Source organism: Seriola aureovittata, chromosome 2 (genome assembly GCF_021018895.1).
Source record: "Seriola aureovittata isolate HTS-2021-v1 ecotype China chromosome 2, ASM2101889v1, whole genome shotgun sequence".
Lineage (NCBI taxonomy): Eukaryota > Metazoa > Chordata > Actinopteri > Carangiformes > Carangidae > Seriola > Seriola aureovittata.
In genome coordinates this window covers 31242501-31253502 of record NC_079365.1, presented here as the reverse complement: position 1 = coordinate 31253502, position 11002 = coordinate 31242501, and the positions used below count along the sequence as shown (strand labels likewise).

General features: G+C 43.3%; 1 long non-coding RNA gene across 2 annotated transcripts in view; it reads left to right on the top strand.

The window, feature by feature from the left end:
- Positions 1–2890: 2890 nt before the first annotated feature.
- The window catches only part of LOC130176413 (uncharacterized), a 62729-nt gene continuing 54617 nt past the window's right edge, over positions 2891–11002 (top strand). For both annotated transcript variants that reach the window (XR_008828862.1, XR_008828863.1), the window contains exon 1: positions 2891–3241. This is a non-coding gene — a long non-coding RNA (uncharacterized LOC130176413). The remainder of the gene's footprint in view (positions 3242–11002) is intronic.

Sequence of the window (11002 nt, the reverse complement as noted above, 5' to 3'; positions counted from 1 at the left end):
GGCAGCAATTAAAGGAACGATTTGTCTAGTAACCAATGAGCTGTAACGATCATGTTTTCATTTAGTCTCGCTTCTTTCTTTGTGATTCTGATGGATCGTTCCAGATCAACGTCGACCAACGTCGTCGCCTCAAGCTCACTCAGGTCGAAATAACCTCCTCTCTGACCCCGTCTCCTCCACCTCAGCGGAGAAACGCCATGAGGTCGAGGGAAGACGTGAAGGAGATGCAGAGAGAAGCTGACACGATAAATCCTTTAAAAACACAAACACAAAACAAAATGCTGCCACAAGAAAAATGGAGTTGAGCCATTAACATGAAAATAAAGGCTCAGAATGGATTTTATTCATCATCACACAGAGTTCAGACTTTTTATTACATGAAGTGGAGAAACCTTTTTTTTGTTGCAGTGAAACGACATTTAATGTAAAGATCGTTATGACGATGATAAAGACGCTTGTTCTTCATGATGAGGATTTCTATCAGACAGAAACAGCTGCTCTGATGTTTCTACATGTATGTGGCTCTGCTGTGGTATGAAATGTTGCTGCAGCAAGGAATTGTGGGACGGCATGTCTCCTTTCCTTGGGTAAAGGAAGCTCCAGTGTTTCCTAAAGGAGATGAGAGAGGAAGCAGAGAAGCTCCTCTCCTCATGAAGCTGCTCAGAGACTGAAGATCATTTCTCTCAGTCTGAAGCTTCAGGAGAGAAAAGTTTAGATCCTGATGACACGTTTATTTACAGTTCAGTTTGTTTTTCTGCTTGTGACGAAGTGAAGTGAATGTGAAACAGGATCATGTGTTCCTCTGGGAATCGACCACTCCGATCTGTTTTCCTCTCAAATCGTCTGGTGAACTCAAACCCGGCGTTTCAGCTGCTGGTTGATGGAGCTGTTTTGACTGAGCAGCTTTGTGGCCACTGGCCTCCCAGTGTGTCATTGTGCCGCCACAAGGTCTACGAGAAACAGACATTAAGGCCTGGACCGCAGTTAACCATGTGGTTCACCACAGACCAGGAGGAGGAGGAGGAGGAGGAGGAGGAGGAGGAAGAGGAGGAGGAGGGGGAGGAGGGGGAGGAGGAGGGACCGGGAGTGTGTGAAGGAAAACAATGTTCTTCTTTCTGCTGTTTTCCTCCTAAATCCTCTTTTCCTCCATGACCTCAAACTCTATCTCAGCGTCTTCCTTTTATTACTGACATCACTTAGAATAAGATGCATTTATGTCACATATGTGTGAGTGTAGAAGGCATCAGTGGCCATGGATCAAGAGAGGAGGTAAAGAAAGGAAGAGCACGAGAGACGATGAGGGAAGAAATGAAAGTGATTTAAGGAGGGAGGAAAAGAGACATGAGGGATGTAAAGAGAGGGGAAGAGAGCAGAGTAACGATAAAGGCAGGAAGAGATGAAGAGGTGAAGGTGATATCGATGAGAAAGGACGACAGGAAGGAGCTCAATTATAAGGGAGGAACAATAAGGGGAAAAGGGAGGGTGAGTGTGAGTGAGAGATTCATGGCTGCCAGGAAAGAGGAGGAGTGGATGTGACAGAAAAGAAAGAGATGGACACTCGATACCAGGTGGACACTGGGTGACTTCCTGCACCTGTGCATCTCTTCCCCTCTATGCAAACTCACCTGACTGCCCCAGGAAAACATTAGACAACATTTGCAACCGCCTGATTTGTCTGAGGAGAGCAGCTGAGCTCCGTCCTCCAGACTGTGCTGTCAGGATCCATCTCATTTACCTTGCACTTTTAATGTGAAACAAATCACCGGCAGCGACTTTGCAAGAAATTTGTTGTTGGATCATCAGAAAAGAACCGAAGACACACACACACACACACACACACACACACACACACACACACACACACACACAACAGATCATCTGTTTATTATATCATGAAAATGTAGGTTGATTCATGTCTCTGTTCACTCTGAGTGTTCGCCTGGCAAACAGGAAGTTACTGCTTCCTGTCCGACACATAACCAACCATAAAACAGCAACTTGTAGTTTCTACCCTTCAGCTTTTGTACAGATTAAACGGTGTGTTCAGTTGTGAGCTTTAAAGGTGATAGTGGGCAGATTTTATGACCTCCAGAGGGAGCCAGACTTGCTGTTAGCAGTCTTTGTGCTAAGCTAACTGTATCTTGTCTTTAATGGACACATGTAAGAGCGGTATCAACTTTTTCTCATCATAGCTTGGAAGTGAAGAAATATTTCCCAAAAACATTCATATTTCAAACAGAGAGATGTGATGAGCATCAAAACATCCACATTAATAATTGCCTCTTTTAAATCCCTCTATAGCTGTGCTTTCTCAGGGTCTGAATCTCCTTCTAAAATCTTAAACATATTAATAATCCTCCAGTTTCTTATCGATTAATTTCATTATTCTAGACTGATTTTTACTGAACCTCATTGTCACCCCCCCAAACTATTTTTAAAATCTGTTTTTTATCATTTTTATTGTTCATCCTCAATTTTATTTTGTGTTATCTTGACTTTGTAACTGTGTTTTGAAAGATGCTATATAAATAAATCTTATTGTTGTTGTTATTATTATTATTATTATTATTTTGACACCCAAAGTCACAGTTATAGATCTCTGGTGTTTAAAACTTTTAGTGTTTAGTGTATTTTTAATATTCATAATTTTATTCTTGGTTTTTACTAAAATAGATTTTCGTGCTTCAATGTTTATTTTTCTTATAATGTACATCTACTGTTCTCTATTCATCCAATGTCTGAAATACTTCGTTAGAGCTCAGGGCTCTTTAAGCCCCGCCCCCTATCTGAAGCTGACCAATCAGAGCTCAGTGTGCTGCTCCGGAAATGACACATTCCGCTCACGTCTGCCTCGCGCAGCTGTAAACAAGCCGTTGTGGCCGCTAAAATGGCGCCGGTTCTGAATCCTGAACCAGTAGATGACGAAAGACCCGATCCACCTTAGTCCGATCCTGAACCGGAATATGGTGACAGACCCGATCCACCTTCACAAGCTGGACTGGAGCAGAAAACAAGCGTACCCACCGTCATGAATCAGAAGGAGGGAAATGGCAGAGATGAGGAGCAAAGTTCTGGGGACTGTCTGCTACAGACCTCACATGACGATATTCATCACCTGGAATACTTTCATGAAGAAACACTTTGATGTATCTATGTTTCACCTGTGGACTCTTCCGGACTAAAGGAATATAAATAATAGAGGAACAGACAGATGGTCCGACTTCACCTCCAGCTTCTAAAGGTAAGAGTCACCGCCACCATCTTGCTTGTTTATGATGCTGGTAAACCTTGATCAGACGTTAGAGCTCATCGTTACTAGAGAAATGAAGTGAGCGGTTAAACAGCGGTTATTGACGTGTGACGTCAACACTGACGCAGTTTAAACCTGTATATGTTTGTGTTGCTGCTTCACACGAACATGAACAGGTCGCCCGTGGGCCTGATTCTCTGCTGGGGACACACGGTGCTAAGCTACCGTTAGCTTCCCCCTGGTTCCCTCCACAAACAGCAGAACTGATTTTCCATTGTCTTTTGGATTATTACAGAAAATGTGGGTCAGTGTTATGATCCTGGCAGGTTTTATTCAGCAGGATCATCTTCACTAATGAACCACTTTATGATGTTGAAGCCTGAATACAGTCAGCAGAAGTAAAAAGCTAATGTTAAGCTATAAAACAGGGGTTTTCAACAGGTGGCTCAGGAGCGACCAGAACCTCCCCCTGAGTTACAGTAGCTCACCTGAGAATATTCTGGATGAATAGTTCAAACTTTAAGCCACACCACTTCACTCGGTCCGTCTGCTCCACATGTTACTAGATCAAAAACACCAAAGACAGATTATTATTTGTCAGTTGTCAGTCAAATGAGTTCCTGTGAAGTTTGTTTACATCAGATCAGCTGTAGGTGACATGCACTGACAGCAATGCTTCTGATAAACAGAGCAGATATAAACAAACAGGAAATATGTTGCCATGGATACAGTGAGTTAAAGTGTAGTGAATCTTCTGGTTTCTGATCAGATTCATGGAGGTTTATTTTTAGTGGTGTTTCATTTCTGTGTTCAGGTCTGACTGAATCGTGACTCGGGTTTTTGTCTGTTGTGCTTTTTGGATGTTGATCTTTGATATTTGATATTTGATGACTTGTTAAATGATCTTATTGATCTGATTTGGAGATCAGTTTGACTGTTTTGATTCGATATGTGAGTAAATGTGACCAGTGATATAAGACATGAGGAGCTCTCAGAGGATGAAAGGGTGGAGGAGACGCCTGTTATAAACCAACTACACCACCGTCACATGACGTCTCCTCCTCTAAACTTCAGCTTGTAGTGTGATTCAGCTCTGACTCTTGTACTGAAGCTTTTCCTCTGACACAGTTAGTGACAGTTTGTATAAACACAACCAGGCTGTAAAGGTGAACTGGTGAGTGGATCAGTTTTCATGTTCAACACGACAACGTTTAACATCCCACACAACCTCTGTAGTCTAATTGAAACACTCGTTAGCAACCGAGGCGTAAAAGCTTAAAGAAATCAGGACTGGTTTACTGACTGATTTAATGTTATAGAATAAAACAGTCAGTAACCTAAAACCCAATAACTTCAGGATGAACTGGAGGAGCTAAAATGCAAATGATTTCCTGGTGTTAGGACTCATTCCTGCAGAACTCTGTTTTGATAATTATAATGATGAAAAACAGCAGTGACACACACACACACTGTGGCTTGTCTTTTATTATGAAATCTTCACTAAATTACTCACTAAATTTCAAAACTCTTCCCAGAAATGAGTTTGTTGTTCAGGGTGTGTCTCAGTTTTATGAGCTCATTGCCTCCTATTTCTCACGTTTGTCACCTTGATGCAAACGATGAGTTCACAGGTGACTGAGCAACAAAAACACCTTTGTTAACAACACATTATGTTCCTGCTCAGACCTGTGCAAGATCAATGTTCAAGAACCAAGTTATCAAGCCTTTCACAGACTGTGAGGACGGTGAGGGGGAGGTGTGTGTCTGTGACACCTCTGTGTTATGTTTACTGTCCATCCATCAGCATCAGCTGCCTCTGTGTTCACTCACTGGCTGCCGATAAAGTTAGCTGTTAGCTTTATGAAGCTTGTGTGACTGAGTCATGTCGTCATCTCTGGCTGATCATTCACCTGTTGGTGATGAAGCGAAAAGAAAGTGTGTCATCTCACACCTGCCAACACTGACTCCTGGGAGTCTCCTGCTCTTCAAGCTGATCTCCCAGCATCCTCCTGTTCTGGGGTTTCTCCCAGGAAACCCCTGTAATTAGCATGACCTATAACTTCTTATTATGAATAATCCTCACGCATGGATTCATACGTTTTGTGTGTTTGTCTGACGTTAGACAAGAGGCCAGATTGTTTACAATTTCAAGTAGGTATGAATGTTATGTATATAATTTACTTATTAACTTTAAACCCCACCCTGATACAAGAATAGGTAGCGCATGAACTCCTTTATCGTGCAGTCAGATATTAAACCTGTGTTTTTATACGTGCACTCTGGAGTGAGTTAAATCCACAGACTGTAAATAAAGATGGACGTCGCCTCTGTGACGTAACCCACAGGTCTCTGAAGCTCAGAGTGAGCTGCTCCTCAGTCCTCCATAACTATAGTCCTTAATAAAATGTAAACAGGTGAGTTATATAAACAGGTGAGTTATATAAACAGGTGTCATGAAGGAGGAAATTATCTCTAGAGACCAAAACAGTTTTTGTCCCAGCACTGTATCACTCCGCAGATCAGCTGTCTGAGTCAGACAGAGCTAAACGTAGGTGCGCTTGTGCGTAGGAATACAGTAGTTCATCTGTTGAAAAATGTAGTTCCAAAGTAAAGGTCTGTTTTACAGCAGCTAAAGTGGTGAAAATTTTCAAAATAAAGTGACACTTCAAAAGATGTGAGCTTTTTCCTTGAAGTTCCTTGAAGTGGCTTAATCATGTTTGTTGTTGTTGTTGTTGTCGTCGTCCTCAGCTGCTTCTCTAAACCAGCAGCGCACTGATCTGAATCTACTGACCACAGATAAATACCTCACACAACCCCACGTCCGATCCCCTGAACTATCACTTTAATATGGATCAGTTCATCATCAGCACCGTGTGATGTAAGATGGTTACAGAAGCATGAGAGGAGAAACGGGAAGCTGAGCTGTCAGATTCAGTTGTTTTGAGTAACTCTGTTGTAAGTAGGATTTTCTTGTGTGTGTGTGTGTGTGTGTGTGTGTGTGTGTGTGTGTGTGTGTGTGTGTGTATGTGTGTGTGTGTGTGGAGCTCATCCAACCACATACAAATCACTTACCAAACTGGCATGTGAAAGAGGAATGTGGAGGGGTGTGTGGACTGTGGCTGATAGAAAAACCAATCAAACGGAGAGTAAACAGGAAACAGGAAGTGAACAGATCAGACTGTGGGACAGAAACCCGACCTGTGAGTGCTTCGGTTTGGAAGCTGTTGATGTTTTTGTACAAACTAATGCGACCACAAACACCAAGACAAACAAACCACGGACGGAGACATGGTTTGGGTCTGGTCCTGCACTGGCACTCACACAGAGGCCTGTTAGACCCTGGTCCTGTCAGATCCTGGTCCTGTCAGACCTGGTCCTGTCAGATCCTGGTCCTGTCAGATCCTGGTCCTGTCAGACCCTGGTCCTGTCAGACCCTGGTCCTGTCATACCCTGGTCCTGTCAGATCCTGGTCCTGTCAGACCCTGGTCCTGTCAGACCCTGGTCCTGTCAGATCCTGGTCCTGTCAGACCCTGGTCCTGTCAGACCCTGGTCCTGTCATACCCTGGTCCTGTCAGACCCTGGTCCTGTCAGACCCTGGTCCTGTCAGACCCTGGTCCTGTCAGATCCTGGTCCTGTCAGACCCTGGTCCTGTCAGACCCTGGTCCTGTCAGACCCTGGTCCTGTCAGATCCTGGTCCTGTCAGACTCTGGTCCTGTCAGACCCTGGTCCTGTCAGACCCTGGTCCTGTCAGACCCTGGTCCTGTCAGACCCTGGTCCTGTCAGACCCTGGTCCTGTCAGATCCTGGTCCTGTCAGATCCTGGTCCTGTCAGATCCTGGTCCTGTCAGATCCTGGTCCTGTCAGATCCTGGTCCTGTCAGACCCTGGTCCTGTCAGACCCTGGTCCTGTCAGACCCTGGTCCTGTCAGACCCTGGTCCTGTCATACCCTGGTCCTGTCATACCCTGGTCCTGTCATACCCTGGTCCTGTCAGATCCTGGTCCTGTCAGATCCTGGTCCTGTCAGATCCTGGTCCTGTTAGATCCTGGTCCGGTTAGATCCTGGTCCTGTTAGATCCTGGTCCTGTCAGATCCTGGTCCTGATGAGTTAGTGTTCAGAAGTGAACTTTATCCAGAGGAGGCCCAGGAGTTAAAGCTGCTCCTGTCAGAGGAGATTTATCTTCTGGTGTCAGATCAAGGAGCTGCAGCTGAGTCTGAACTGGTCTGAACTGGTCTGAACTGGTCTGAACTGGTCTTGTTGGTATTCGTCTGTTCTTCTCATGATGTTTATGATCCGCAGTGTGTTGCAGACAGTTGGCCGCAGCTTTAACTGACATGAGGACACTGGTGTGAGTCTGGTCTGGATCTTTAGTGGTCCAGACTGCAGCGGCTCTGCAGGCCTGTGGTGGCCCTGGTTTCCCTCTAGGAGGATGTTTTCTGTTCTGTTCTGGTTCCACTGTAACGCTGCTGACAAAGTGTCTGGGTCAGACTCTGTAATTGGCTTCATGCACGAGACTGTTCTCCATTATACAACCCTAACCACTGTATTTACTGACAGAACAAACTGTGGTAGGAGCCTGATGCTGGAGGCAGCTGAGTGAAAACACAACCATCATCTAATAACATTTAAAATGACTATTTAGAATTGCCCTCCTGTTAATGTGGAGCCTGATCGTTTACATGTCCTTTAAACACCACCATAGCTAACTTAGCTACCATAGCTAACATATACCATGTATATGATGAGTGCAGACACTGATGCCTGCTAACTAGTTACTAGACTTATGCCGAGCAGGCAGCTAGCTAACTGTTACAGCACTCACCTGTCACTCAAAGAGGCCACGCCCTCAATACTCCATAACAGGTGAGTTATATAAACAGGTGTCATGAAGGAGGAAATCAGCTCTAGAGACCAAAACAGTTTTTGTACCAGGCTGTAAACATGTTTATTTCTGCTGTAAAGTTGGACATTTTAACATGGGAGTCTATGGGGACTGACTCACTGTTGGAGCCAGACTCTAGTGGTCGTTAGAGGAACTGCAGCTTCTGGTTCTTCAGTGTCGATGCTTTATTTTGATGCTGGATACTAAAGCATTCTTCTACCACAAGAAAACCTAAATAACTACACAGAAAAAATCCAAATAGTGACGCATCGGTCAAAAGAAAATTCTTCAATCTTTCAATAATGAAGCACATTTTGAAAACTGACAGAAAAACACTCTTTTGTCCTGAAAACCATTCAACTTATCTGAGATGCATGTATAAGAAAAACATATGTAGTAACAAACCATCTTAGACAAACTGAGGCTCTCTGGACAATTTCAACCTAAATGCATGCTGGGAAGTATTCTTAAAATGAAAACTGAATAGTTTAAGTTGATCTGACTTGGAACTGACAAATTTTCTAATTCAGTTAATGATATTGAGATCAATTGATTTAACTGCAGTAAGGTGATGATGAGATTTTACATTGAGTTAACATTGAACTGAACAGGAAGCTTGAGTTCTGTTACTCCCGTCTTTCTTTTGTTACCCAGAACCCCCTGCGGTGCGATGATCATTTTCCCCTCAACAGGTTAGTAGGTCAGATAAATCATCATGTCTGAGCCCCCCCCCCCCGGTCACAAACAGACTGTGTGGTCTGATTACAGGTGACCCACATCTGTCCTCTGTGGATCAGGGTGTTGATGTCCAGCTCTCTGTCTTCAGCTCTTCTTCTCTTTCATAAATCTGTGTCTGTGACATCATCGTCCCTGACTCTCTCGTCTTAAACATGTTGTGAAGTGATGAAGATAAAATTGAACAAATCAGCTGAAAGGGTCAGAAATGAATCCAACAACATCTTAAACCAGAAGAGAAGAAGAAAGGAATGAAAATAGAAGAATAATTCAATATTTAAGTCCTGTATGTTTGAAAGTTTAACACTCTGCTGTTGACCATTTTTCTTACCACACCATAATATCTGTGTGTGCGTTTCCTTTAGAGCTGAAATGATAAGTCAATTAATTGATTGGCTAATGAGCAGAAATGAATTGGTGGCCATTTAGATAATCAATGAATCATTTGAGTTCATGTCAAGCATAGTTTTTTTAATAAAATAAAATATATATATAATAAAACAAAGTATCTTGAAGAAAACCAAAAACTATGTAATTCGAAGAATTCATCCTGTTTTTCGCCTTTTTATTCGCGTTCTATTAACAAAACGATTAATTCATTAATTGAGAAAATAATCAACATTATTACAAAAGAACTTTGAGCTTTTGAGGAGTCGAGCATGAATGTCGGAGCATCTCCTCTGCACTTGAACACATCACAGTTCATCTGCTGAGAAAGAAGCGGCACAGAACAAAATCAGGCTTTATATTCAGATAAAGATAAGATAAAATAAACAGTTTAAAGTGGCTGATTTCCATACACACACACACACACACACACACACACACACACTCACACACACACACTAGTCCAGTAAAAACAGGACTTCCCTGCAGAGCTCTTTGTGGATCTAACCTCTTCTTCCTGTTGTCTGTGATATTTAAACGAATAATTTGATATCTGCTTCTCAGCGGGGGGAGTAGGGCGGGGGTGCAGAGAGAGAGAGAGAGAGAGAGAGAGAGAGAGAGAGAGGAGAGAGAGAGAGAGAGAGAGAGAGAGAGAGAGAGAGAGAGAGAGAGAGAGAGAGAGAGAGAGAGAGAGAGAGAGAGAGAGAGAGAGAGAGAGAGAGAGAGAAGTTCAGGAATAAAACATACAGAAGATTTTATGTTTTATATTTTATGATGCATCCTGGGAGGAGGCGGAGCTTCTGATTCTTCCTGTTCAGGCTGGTTCCAGTTGTACACTGTATATGGAGGTTTCAGTTGGATACTTGAGAACTTGGAACATGCTTCATTTTTTTCAGAAAGACCAGTGAATGACATGCTGAATGAGGGACTGCATCAAGTTACAGAGGCTAGTCCAGATGTTCCTTAGCATGTAGCTGCAGCATGAATACAGGACACCTAGAGTGGGTTCAGTTAGTTTAACACCCTTTTTACACCAAAAATGACCCTGTGTCCGAGTGGAAGCAGGAATCTCAGAGACAGATATCTTTTTTTCTCAGCTCTGTGAAGACATGACTCAATCAAACTGAGCCAGACAGTTTTTTTCTCTGCAGGAGATTAAATGTCTAAAAGTCGGCGCTGGTGTCAATGAGTGTCTGTGTTGTACAGTATACCTTTACCTGTCGTGTCCTTTCACTTCAGCTGTCAGTGGACTGGCCCTGCAGGTATAGCCTTACACTCCGCTGACTGATGGATGAGTTATTCTCTTATTCATGTAGTTGCACCATGGTGGCGGATCACTTCCCCCAGCACGCTCCCCTCTCCTCTCCAGTCCCACCTCGTCAACTAAAGGATCTCCGGTAACCGAAGAGCTTGGCTGACAAAGGGACAACACTGTTACAGACTGGAGTCTCTGTTTCCGAAAAATACCGAACGATGAGCTTCAGATTACAAACCTTTGTTTCAACTAGAATGAACAGACTTAAAACTATCTACTAGAGTTAATGATGAACGGAGCATCTCCTGGTTGATATGCTGTAACTCGGAGCAGACACTTGGTTGTGTTTGGTTTATTTAGAATCACATTGACTAGGTGCAAACAAATCAGGGTCACATTTAGCTCTACCTTGTTCATTGATGTGTTGTTTGTTAAATCCTTGAACAATTGGAGGTGGTGGATCATCAGTCGGAGCGTCTCCCTACTGCCCCCTTCA